This window comes from Triticum dicoccoides, chromosome 3B (genome assembly GCF_002162155.2).
Source record: "Triticum dicoccoides isolate Atlit2015 ecotype Zavitan chromosome 3B, WEW_v2.0, whole genome shotgun sequence".
NCBI classification, from domain to species: Eukaryota; Viridiplantae; Streptophyta; class Magnoliopsida; order Poales; family Poaceae; genus Triticum; species Triticum dicoccoides.
The window spans coordinates 730,082,061-730,095,794 of NC_041385.1; positions in this window are offsets into that span (position 1 = coordinate 730,082,061).

A 13,734-nucleotide genomic window follows, 5' to 3' on the forward strand; every position below is an offset into this window, starting at 1 on the left:
TTAGCACACGTTCAGCTCGATGATGTCCCTCGAACTCCGATCTAGCCGAGTGTCGAGGGAGAGTTCCGTCAGCACGACGGCGTGGTGACGATCTTGATGTACTACCGACGCAGGGCTTCGCCTAAGCACCGCTACGATATTATCGAGGTGGATTATGGTGGAGGGGGGCACCGCACACGGCTAAGAGATCCAAGGGATCAATTGTTGTTGTGCCTAGAGGTGCCCCCTGCCCCCGTATATAAAGGAGCAAGGGGGGAGGGGCGCACCAAGGGGAGTCCTACTCCCACCGGGAATAGGACTCCCTCCTTCCTTGTTGGAGTAGGAGAAGGGGGAAAGAGGGGGAGAGGAGGAAGGAAAAAGGGGCCGCACCCCTTGTCCAATTCGGACCAGAGGGGGGCTGCACGCCTCCTTCCTTTGAGCCTCTCTCCTCTATTCCCGTATGGCCCAATAAGGCCCATATACTCCCCGGCGAATTCCCGTAACTCTCCGGTACTCCGAAAAATACCCGAATCACTCGGAACCTTTCCGAACTCCGAATATAGTCGTCCAATATATCGATCTTTACGTCTCGACCATTTCGAGACTCCTCGTCATGTCCCCGATCTCATCCGGGACTCCGAACTCCTTCGGTACATCAAAACACATAAACTCATAATATAACTGTCATCGAAACCTTAAGCGTGCGGATCCTACGGGTTCGAGAACAATGTAGACATGACCTAGAACTATTCTCGGTCAATAACCAATAGCGGAACCTGGATGCTCATATTGGCTCCCACATATTCTACGAAGATCTTTATCGGTCAAACCGCATAACAACATACGTTGTTCCCTTTGTCATCGGCATGTTACTTGCCCGAGATTCGATCGTCGGTATCCAATACCTAGTTCAATCTCGTTACCGGCAAGTCTCTTTACTCGTTACATAATGCATCATTCCGTAACTAACTCATTAGCTACATTGCTTGCAAGGCTTATAGTGATGTGCATTACCGACAGGGCCCGGAGATACCTCTCCGACAATCGGAGTGACAAAACCTAATCTCGAAATACACCAACCCAACATGTACCTTTGGAGACACCTGTAGTACTCCTTTATAATCACCCAGTTACGTTGTGACGTTTGGTAGCACCCAAAGTGTTCCTCCGGTAAACGGGAGTTGCATAATCTCATAGTTACAGGAACATGTATAAGTCATGAAGAAAGCAATAGAAATATACTAAATGATCAAGTGCTAGGCTAACGGAATGGGTCATGTCAATCACATCATTCTCCTAATGATGTGATCCCATTAATCAAATGACAACACATGTCTATGGTTAGGAAACATAACCATCTTTGATTAATGAGCTAGTCAAGTAGAGGCATACTAGTGACTATATGTTTGTCTATGTATTCACACATGTATCATGTTTCCGGTTAATACAATTCTAGCATGAATAATAAACATTTATCATGATATGAGGAAATAAATAATAACTTTATTATTGCCTCTAGGGCATATTTCCTTCAAACCCAACAAACACCATCGGAGACACCTGTAGAGCATCTTTATAATCACCCAGTTACATTGTGACATTTGGTAGCACACTAAGTGTTCCTTTAGTATTCGGGAGTTGCATAATCTCATAGTCATAGGAACATGTATAAGTTATGAAGAAAAGCAATAAACTAAACGATCATAGTGCTAAGCTAACGGATGGGTCAACTCAATCACACCATTCTCTAATGATGTAATCCCGTTCATCAAATGACAACTCATGTCAATGGTAGGAAACTTTAACTAGCTTTGATCAATGAGCTAGTCAAGTAGAGGCATACTAGTGACACTCCGTTTGTCTAAGTATTCACACATGTACTAAGTTTCCGGTTAATACAATTCTAGCATGAATAATAAACATTTATCATGATATAAGGAAATATAACTAACAACTTTATTATTCCTCTAGGGCATATTTCCTTCAGTGCCCTACCCCCTGGGCATGCCCCCTACCTTGTGCACACCTCGTGTGCCCTCCGGACTACATTTTCTTGCACAATACTTATTTTGGTCAGTAAAAATTCATTATATAATCGCCTGATGGTTCTGACCACCGTACCACGGCAAAATCCCCTGTTTTCGTTTTGAGTTGTTTCTGTAGCAGATTTGGAGCAAGATGTCTTCGCAAGAGTCAGTCAGAGAGAGTTGTATCTCTCATCCAACGCCGGGCCCAAGAACAAATAGCGAAGCTGACCACTTTGGGAAATCAACGGAGAAAGATATGGAGGCCGACTTGAAAAGGGTGGATGCCATGGAGGAGGATTAAGAAGTTACCTCTCGTCTTCAAACGGGATTCATGATGGAGGAACTTCGGAGCTCAACAATACCAAATTCGGCCACCCCTCCCAATGCTAAATTTCTCTCTTATCAAAATATGAAAAAGAGTGTTGCTTTTTCCCTCGCAGCTATGAAACATTCATGGGTGAATGGAGCTCTAGCCATCATGGGTAAACTCTGCAAGGAGATATTGGATCTTAAGCAGCAAAATAATAGGGTCGAGGAGGAGAATCGCATCCTAAGGGGCATCATCACCGAATATCACATCACCACCTCCGAAGAAAGATACATAAACACATGGGTATGTGCACTTGATATGTCTCCAACGTATCTATAATTTTTGATTGTTCAATGCTATTACATTATCCATCTTGAATGTTTTATATGCATTTATATGCAATTTTATATGATTTTTGGGACTAGCCTATTAACCTAGAGCCAAGTGCCAGTTTCTGTTTTCCTTGTTTTTGAGTTTTACAGAAAAGTAATACCAAACAGAGTCCAATTGACCTGCCAATTTACAGAGATTTTTTATGGACCGGAAGAAGCCCCCGAAGCAAAAGAGTTGGGCCAGAAGAGTCCCGAGTCATCCACGAGGGTGGGGGGCGCGCCCTACCCCCTAGGCACGTGCCCCTACCTCGTGGCTGACTCGGAGACCCCTCCTGACATGAAACCGACGCCAAAAATTCCTATAAATACATAAACCCCCGAAAAGAAACCTATATCGGGAGTTCCGCCGCCGCAAGCCTCTGTATCCACCAAAAACCAATCAGGACCTTGTTCCGGCACCCTGTCGGAGGGGGGTCCATCACCGGTGGCCATCTTCATCACCCCATTGCTCTCCATGATAAGGAGGGAGTAGTTCACCCTCGGGGCTGAGGGTATGTACCAGTAGCGATGTGTTTCATCTCTCTCTCTCTCATGTTCTTGATATGGCATGATCTTAATGTACCGCGAGCTTTGCTATTATAGTTGGATCTTATGATGCTTCTCCCCCTCTACTTTCTTGTAATGGATTGAGTTTTCGCTTTGAAGTTATCTTATCGGATTGAGTCTTTAAGGATTTGAGAACACTTGTTGTATGTCTTGCATGTGCTTATCTGTGGTCACAATGGGATATTCATGTTATCTACTTGATGTATGTTTTGGTGATCAACTTGCGGGTTCAGTGACCTTGTGAACTTGTGCATAGGGGTTGGCACACGTTTTCATCTTGACTCTCCGATAGAAACTTTGGGGCACTCTATGAAGTTCTTTGTGTTGGTTTGGATAGATGAATTTGAGATTATGTGATGCATATCGTATAATCATACCCGCGGATACTTGTGGTGACATTGGAGTATCTAGGTGACATTAGGGTTCGGTTGATGTGTGTCTTAAGGTGTTGTTTTACTACGAACTCTAGGGCTGTTTGTGACACTTATAGGAATAGGCCAATGGATTGATCAGAAAGAATAACTTTGAGGTGGTTTCGTACCCTACCATAATCTCTTCGTTTGTTCTCTGCTATTAGTGACTTTGGAGTGACTCTTTGTTGCATATTGAGGGATTGTTATATGATCCAATTATGTTATTATTGTTGAGAGAACTTGCACTAGTGAAAGTATGAACCCTAGGCCTTGTTTCAAATCATTGCAATACCGTTTTCGCTCACTTTTCTTACTTGCTACCTTGCTGTTTTTATATTTTCATATTGTAAAAACCTATATCTACCATCCATACTACACTTGTTTCACCATCTCTTCGCCGAACTAGTGCACCTATACAATTTACCATTGTATTGGGTGTGTTGGCGACACAAGAGATTCTTTGTTATTTGGTGGCAGGGTTGTTTGAGAGAGACCATCTTCATCCTACGCCTCCCACGGATTGATAAGCCTTAGGTCATCCACTTGAGGGAAATTTGCTACTGTCCTACAAACCTCTGCACTTGGAGGCCCAACAACGCCGACAAGAAGAAGGTTGCGTAGTAGACATCAAGCTCTTTTCTGGCATCGTTGCCAGGGAGGTTAGTGCTTGAAGGTATATCTTTAGATCTTGCAATTGAATCTTTTAGTTTCTTGTTTTATCACTAGTTTAGTCTACAAAATAAAACTACAAAAAATGGAATTGAGGGTGCCTCATATGCATCATCTTTTTAATATCTTTCGTGAAAATGATGGAAAGGAAAATTGTGCCAAAGTGTTAGAAGAAGAATGCATTAAAATGTTTGGCACTAAATCTTTGAATGATGAGCATGATTGCAATGTTGTTAGTATGAACTCCTTGAATATCCGTGATGATAATGATATGCAAAGCTACAAGCTTGGGGATGCTATGTTCTATGAAGATGATATTTTTAGTCCCCCAAGTTTTGATGAGCAAATTTATTTTGATGATAGCATGCCTCCTATTTATGATGATTATATTGATGAAAGTGGGTTTGGAAGATTGTAAACTTTAGGAAGTAATGATCTCACTATTTTGGAGGGTGTTGAATCTTATTGTGATAATTATGAAAGTGGATTTGGAGAGGTCATGACTTTATTTAGTAATGATTCCAGTATTTCAGAAGAGGTTCCAATTGATTATGAGAACAAAGTTGATATCTACGATGATTATTGTGATGACATGTATGTTGTAAAGAATAATGATAACCATGAAACTTTTCATCTTGATTTTAATTTTCAATTGGGTTATGCCTCACATGGTAGTTATTTTGTTGAGTTTGCTCCCACTACTATTCATGAGAAGAAGTTTGCTTATGTGGAGAGTAATGAAAATCCTATGCTTGTGGATCATGAAAAGAATGCTTTATGTGATAGTTATATTGTTGAATTCATTCATGATGCTACTGAAAATTACTATGAGGAAGGAACATATGCTTGTAGGAATTGCAATAATATCAAGTTTCCTATCTATGTGTTGAAAATCTAGAATTATGCTTGTTTTGATTTCCTATGCTAGTTGATTCTTGTTCCCATAAGTTGTTTGCTCACAAAATCCCTAGGCATAGGAAGTGGTTTAGACTTAAATGTGCTAATAATATTCTTCATAATGCTCTCTTTGTGTTTCAATTCTTATCTTCTATGTGAGCATCATTGAAATCATCATGCCTGGCTAAAAAGGCATTAAAGAAAAGCGCTTGTCGGGAGACAACCCAATATTTAACCTTACTGTTTTTGTGTGTTCACATGATTATTCTACTGTATTAATCATGTTTTATAGCTTTTGTTTCAATGAAGTGCCAAGTAAGACCTTTGGGGTAGCTTACGCTGATAGTGTGTTGATCCTGCTGATAATCAGAAACTTTTCTTCCCAGTTAATTAGTTTTAATAATTCACAGAAACGTGATTTTGATATGATTATTTTTTGCTATGGATTGGTACACAAATTTCTTAGGTTTTCCTAACTTTGTCGAATTTTTGGAGTTACATAAGTATTTGAGAGTTACAAATTACTACTGATTGTTCTGTTTTTAATAGATTCTGTTTTCTATGTGTTGTTTGCTTATTTTGATGAATCTATGAGTAGTATCGGAGGGTATGAACCATAGGGAAGTTGGAATACAGTAGATAATACACCAATATAAATAAATAATGAGTTCACAACAGTACTAAAAGTGGTGATTTATTTTCTTATACTAACGGAGCTTACGAGTTTTCTGTTGGGTTTTGTGTTGTGAAGTTTTCAAGTTTTGGGTAAAGTTTCGATGGACTATGGAATAAGGAGTGGAAAGAACCTAAGCTTGGGGATTCCCAAGGCACACCAAGGTAATATTCAAGGACAACCAAGAGCCAAAGCTTGGGGATGCCCCGGATGGCATCCCCTCTTTCGTCTTTGTTCATCGGTAACTTTACTTGGAGATATATTTTTATTCAGCACATGATATGTGTTTTTCCTGGAGCATCATTTTAGTTTATTTTGTTTTGATTATTGTTTGAATAATATCCCAAGATCTGAAATTCTTAAATGTTAGAGAGTCTTCACATAGTTACATAATTATTCGACTACTCATTGATCTTCACTTATATCTTTCGGAGTAGTTTGTCATTTGCTCTAGTGCTTCACTTATATCTTTTTAGAGCACGGCGGTGGTTTATTTTTGAAGAAATAGACTCTCATGCTTCACTTATAATATTTTGAGAGTCTTAAAAAGCATGGTAATTTGCTTTGGTTATGAATTTAGTCCTAATACGATGGGCATCCAAGAGGAATATAATAAAACTTTCATATAAAATGCATTGAATACTATGAGAAGTTTGATTCCTTATGATTGTTTTGAGATATGAGGATGGTGGTATTAGAGTCATGCTAATGAGTAATTTTGGATTGTAGAAATACTTGTGTTAAAGTTTGTGATTCCCGTAGCATGCACGTATGGTGAACCGTTATGTAATGAAGTTGGAGCATGATTTATTTATTGATTGTCTTCCTTATGAGTGGCGGTCGGGGACGAGCGATGGTATTTTCCTAACCATCTATCCCCCTAGGAGCATGCGTGTAGTATCTGTTTCGATAACTAATAGATTTTTGCAATAAGTATGTGAGTTCTTTATGACTAATGTTAAGTCCACGGATTATACGCACTCTCACCCTCCCATCATTGCTAGCCTCTCTAGTACCGCGCAACTTTCGCCGGTACCTTACACCCACCATATACCTTCCTCAAAACAGCCACCATACCTGCCTATTATGGCATTTCCATACCCATTCCGGGATATATTGCCCTGCAACTTTCCATCGTTCCGTTTATTATGACATGCATCATCATTGTCATATTGCTTTGCATGATCATGTAGTTGACATCGTATTTTTGGCAAAGCAACCTTTCATAATTCTTTCATACATGTCACTCTTGATTCATTGCACATCCCTGTACACCGCCGGAGGCATTCATATAGAGTCATATTTTGTTCTAAGTATCGGGTTGTAATTTTTGCGCTGTAAGTAAATAAAAGTGTGATGATCATCATTATTAGAGCACTGTCCCAGTGAGGAAAGGATGATGGAGACTATGATTCCCCACAAGTCGGGATGAGACTCCAGACGAAAAAAAGAGGCCAAAAAAGGAGAAGGCCCAAAAAACAAAAAAAACAAAAAAATGATGGGAGAAAAAGAGAGAAGGGGTAATGCTACTATCCGTTTACCACACTTGTGCTTCAAAGTAGCACCATGATCTTCATGATAGAGAGTCTCCTATGTTGTGACTTTCATATGCTAGTGGTAATTTTTCATTATAGAACTTGGCTTGTTTATTTCAATGATGAGCTTCCTCAAATTGCCCTAGGTCTCCGTGAGCAAGCAAGTTGGATGCACGCCCACTAAGTTTCTTTTTGAGCTTTCATACACTTATAGCTCTAGTGCATCTGTTGCATGGAAATACCTACTCACTCACATTGATATCTATTGATGGGCATCTCCATAGCCCGTCGATACACCTAGTTGATGTGAGACTATCTTCTCCTTTTTTGTCTTCTCCACAACCACCATTCTATTCCACATATAGTGTTATGTCCATGGCTCGCGCTCATGTATTGCATGAAGGTTGGAAAAGTTTGAGAACATCAAAAGTATGAAACAATTGCTTGGCTTGTCATCGGGCTTGTGCATGATTTAAATATTTTGTGTGATGAAGATAGAGCATAGCCAGACTATATGATTTTGTAGGGATAGCTGTCTTTGGCCTTGTTATTTTGGGAAGACGTGATTGCTTTATTAGTATGCTTGAAGTATTATTATTTTTATGTCAATATTAAACTTTTTTTAATCTTATGGATCTGAATATTCTTGCCACAATGGAGAATATTACATTGATAAATATGTTAGGTAGCATTCCACATCCAAAATTCTGTTTTTATCATTTACCTACTCGAGGACGAGCAGGAATTAAGCTTGGGGATGCTTGATATGTCTCCAACGTATCTATAATTTTTTTATTGTTCCATGCTATTATATTATCCATCTTGAATGTTTATATGCTATTTTATATGATTTTTGGGACTAACCTATTAACCTAGAGCCCAGTGCCAGTTTCTGTTTTTTCCTTGTTTTTGAGTTTTACAGAAAAGGAATACCAAACAGAGTCCAATCGACCTGCCAATTTGCGAAGATCAGAAGAAGCCCCTAAAGAAAAAGATTTGGGCCAGAAGAGTCCCGAGTCATCCAGAGGGTGGGGGGCGCCCTACCCCCCTGGGCGCGTGCCCCTACCTCGTGGCTGACTCGGAGACACCCCTGACGTGAAACCGATGCCAAAAATTCCTATAAATACAGAAACCCCCGAAAAGAAACCTAGATCGGGAGTTCCGCCACCGCAAGCCTCTGTAGACACCAAAAACCAATCGGGACCCTGTTCCGGCACCCTGCCGGAGGGGGATCCATCACTGGTGGCCATGTTCATCATCCCGACGCTCTCCATTACAAGGAGGGAGTAGTTCACCCTCAGGGCTGAGGGTATGTACCAGTAGTTGCTATGTCTTGAGCTTGTGTTGGTTTTCCTTGAAGAGGAAAGGGTGATGCAGCAATAGTAGCAGACCTATTTTCGTGCGCGCAAAGTTTCTGTTTTTTAGCAGAATCAAATTAACTATCACCATAGGTTATCCTATAGGTTCTACTTGGCATAAACACTAACTAAAACAAAAAAACACATCTAAACAGAAGCTAGATGCAAAATTTATTACTAAACAGAAGAAAAAACAAAAAAACAAAAATAAAATTGGGTTGCCTCCCAACTAGCGCTATCGTTTAATGCCCCTAGCTAGGCATAAAAGCGAGGATAGATCTAAGTAGTGCCATCTTTGGCGCTCAATTCTTCAATAAAGCACTTATAATTTTTAGGAGTTTCTTTCTTTTTAGCAATGATTAAGATCCTAAGCAAGAAATCAAGAAAATTATTTGAAGCAAAAGGTTCCTTTATGATAGAGAGACAATTGGGCTGAACACTTATTGATTTGAGATCCTCATTTTCCTTACTAGAAGATTCACCCTTATTTTTAGGAACATAAATTAATTTGGCAATTTTAGTAGGCGGAGTGGAAGTATTTTTCTGACATGAAAAGGCAGCCCCTAAGTTGGTAATGATATCCTCAAGTTTACCGATTCTTGAAGAATTTCGATCTATTCTTTCGTTAACTATAGGTTCTTTATCCTTAAAAAAATTCAGAGTAGCTCCAACCTTAGATCCAAATTGGGTGATTTGATTGTGGATCTTCTTATCCAAATTTTCAATTAACTCAACAGTAGCAACTTTATTTTCAATAATTTCAACCCTTTGCATCACATGTTCCAAAGTTAAGATAGTTCCATTAACCAAGAGAGGTGGTGGACCAAACAAATATAACATAGCATTATAGGCATCAAAAGTGTGGCTACCCAAGAAATTCCCTCCAGTAATGGCATCAAGAATACATCTATTCCAAGGAGTAATGCCTACATAAAAATTGCGAAGAAGGACAGAAGTAGATTGCTTCCTAGTAGATCTATTTTGAGCATTGCAAATTCTATGCCAAGCATCCTTTAAATTTTCTCCCTCCCTTTGTTTAAAATTGAGAACTTCATGATCGGGAGTATTAACGATAATAGGAGGACTAGCCATAGCGACGAGCACACAAAAGGCAAGCGAAAGAGAGAGGAAATTGGGAAAGAGAGGGCGAATAAAACGGCAAGGGTGAAGTGGGGCAAAGAAAAACGAGAGGCAAAAGGAAAATAATGTAAGTGCGAGGGAGATGAGTTTGTGATGGGTACTTGGTATGTCTTGACTTGAGAGTAGACCTCACCGGCAACGGCGCCAGAGATCCTTCTTGCTACGTCTTGAGCTTGCGTTGGTTTTCCTTGAAGAGGAAAGGGTGATGCAGCAATAGTAGCGTAAGTATTTCCCTTAGTTTTTGAGAACCAAGGTATCAATCTAGTAGGAGGCTCCTCAGAAGTCCCACGCACCTACACAAGCAAACAAGAACCTCGCAACGACCACAATAAAGGGGTTGTCAATCCCTTCATGGCCACTTGTGAAAGTGAGATCTGATAGAGATAATATGATAAGATAAATATATTTTTGGTATTTTATAATATAGATTGGAAAAGTAAAGATGCAAATAAAAGTAAATTGAAAGCTTATATGATAAAAGATAGACCCGGGGGCCATAGGTTTCACTAGTGGCTTCTCTCAAGATAGCATAAGTATTACGGTGGGTGAACAAATTACTGTCGAGCAATTGATAGAAAAGCGAATAATTATGAGATTATCTAGGCATGATCATGTATATAGGCATCACGTCCATGACAAGTAGAACGACTCATGCCTGCATCTACTACTATTACTCCACACATCGACCGCTGTCCAGCATGCATCTAGAGTATTAAGTTCATAAAGAACAGAGTAACGCATTAAGAAAGATGACATGATGTAGAGGGATAATCTCATGCAATATGATATAAACCCCATATTTTTATCCTCGATGTCAACAATACAATACGTGTCTTGCTGCCTCTGCTGTCACTGGGAAAGGACACCGCAAGATTGAACCCAGAGCTAAGCACTTCTCCCATTGGAAGAAAGATCAATCTAGTAGGCCAAACCAAACTGATAATTCAAAGAGACTTGCAAAGATAACTTAATCACACATAAAAGAATTCAGAGGAGATTCAAATATTTCTCATAGATAAACTTGATCATAAACCCACAATTCATCGGATCTCGATAAACACACCGCAAAAAGAGTTACACCGAATAGATCTCCAAGAAGATCAAGGATAACTTTGTATTGAGATTCAAAGAGAGAGAAGAAGCCATCTAGCTAATAACTATGGACCCGAAGGTCTGTGGTAAGCTACTCACAACTCATCGGAGAGGCCTTGGATATGATGTAGAGGCCCTCTGTGGTCGATTCCCCCTCCGGTGGAGCGTCGGCGAAGGCTCCAAGATGGGATCTCACTGAAATAGAAGGTTACGGCGATGGAATTAGGTTTTCGTGGTCGCTTCTGATGTTTTCGGGGTACATGGGTATATGTAGGAGGAAGAAGTAGGTCGGTGGACGCCCGAGAGGCCCACGAGGGTGGGGGGCGCACCCACCTGTAGGGGGCGCGCCGGGCTCCCTCGTGGCTGCCTCCTTTGTTTCTTGACTTCCACTCCAAGTCCTCTGGATCACGTTTGTTCCAAAAAGATCGCTCCCGAAGGTTTCATTCCGTTTGGACTCTGTTTGATATTCTTTTTCTTCGAAACACTCAAATAAGCAAAAAAACAGCAATTCGGGCTTGGCCTCCGGTTAGTAGGTTAGTCCCAAAAATGATATAAAAGTGTAAAGTAAAGCCCATAAACATCCAAAACGGGTAATATAATAGCATGAAACAATCAAAAATTATAGATACGTTGGAGACGTATCAGTAGCTATGTGTTTGATCTCTCTCTTTCTCATGTTCTTGACATGGCACGATCTTCATGTACCGCGAGCTTTGCTATTATAGTTGGATCTTATGATGCTTCTCTGCCTCTACTTTCTTGGAATGGATTGAGTTTTCCCTTGGAAGTTATCTTATCGGATTGAGTCCTTAAGGATTTGAGAACACTTGATGTATGTCTTGCATGTGCTTATTTGTGGTGACAATGGGATATTCACGTCATGTACTTGATGTATGTTTTGGTGATCAACTTGCGGGTTCGGTGACCTTGTGAACTTATGCATAGGGGTTGGCACACGTTTTCGTCTTGACTCTCCGGTAGAAACTTTGGGGCACTCTATGAAGTTCTTTGTGTTGGTTTGAATAGATGAATCTGAGATTGTGTGATGCATATCGTATAATCATACCCGCGGATACTTGTGGTGACATTGGAGTATATAGGTGACATTAGGGTTTTGGTTGATGTGTGTCTTAAGGTGTTATTTTACTACGAACTCTAGGGATGTTTGTGACACTTATAGGAATAGGCCAGTGGATTGATCAGAAAGAATAACTTTGAGGTGGTTCCGTACCTTACCATAATCTCTTCGTTTGTTCTCTTCTATTAGTGACTTTGGAGTGACTCTTTGTTGCATATTGAGGAATTCTTATATGATCCAATTATGTTCTTATTGTTGAGGGAACTTGCACTAGTGAAAGTATGAACCCTAGGCCTTGTTTCAAATCATTGCAATACCATTTTCGCTCACTTTTGTTACTTGCTACCTTGCTGTTTTTATATTTTCAGATTATAAAAACCTATATCTACCATCCATACTGCACTTGTATCACCATCTCTTCGTCGAACTAGTGCACCTATACAATTTACCATTGTATTGGGTGTGTTGGGGACACAAGAGACTCTTTGTTATTTGGTTGCAGGGTTTTTTGAGAGAGACCATCTTCATCCTACGCCTCCCACGGATTGATAAACCTTAGGTCATCCACTTGAGGGAAATTTGCTACTGTCCTACAAACCTCTGCACTTGGAGGCCCAACAACGTCTACAAGAAGAAGGTTGTGTAGTAGACATCAGCACTCCCCTTGGCAACTGCCAAGCTTGAGGGGAGGTGCCCAGGTATCATATCACCATCACACCTTTACTTTCATCGATTTTCTTAGTTCGACTCTTTTTGTTATATCCTGATCTAGTAGAATAAAGTTTTAGTATGATCTAGCTTTGAGTTTTGTTTTGATCTCTATCTATGTAATCGAGTCCGTGAGTTATATAATAAATAGTAGTTTTGAGTTGAGGACTTTTCTTTCTTGCTATGATCTTGAGGTAATAAATAAGAGAAAGAATGAAAAGAAATAAAAAAAGATCATATATTGATCTTATGGAGAGTAATGAATTCACATATAAAGAGTATGATGAATAAAGTTGTTGAGAGTTGACAAACATAGTTTTGATCATTGTTGGAATTAATAGGAAGTAATAAAGAAAGAGAGGCTTCACATATAAATATACTATCTTGCACATCTTTTGTAATTGTGAGCACTCATTAAAATATGACATGCTAAAAGGTTGATGTTGGACAAGGAAAACAACATGATGGGTTATGTTTTCTTATATCCGAATAGAAGTTACATTTTCGGGGATCCTCCAGCATGTTGAGCTTGCTTTTCCCTCTCATGCTAGCCAAATTCTTTGCACCAAGTAGAGATACTATTTGTGCATCCAAACATCCCTTAAACCAGTTTTGCCATGAGAGACCACCATACCTACCTATGGATTGAGTAAGATCCTTCAAGTAAGTTATCATCGGTGCAAGCAATAAAAATTGCTCTCTAAATATGTATGATCTATTAGTGTGAAGAAAAATAAGCTTTATACAAACTTGTGATATGGAAGAAATAAAAGCGATGGACTGCATAATAAAGTTCTTTATCACAAGTGGCAATATAAAGTGATATTATTTTGCATTAAGATTTTATGCATCCAACCATAAAAGTGCATGACAACCTCTGCTTCCCTCTGCGAAGGGCCTATCTTTTACTTTTATCT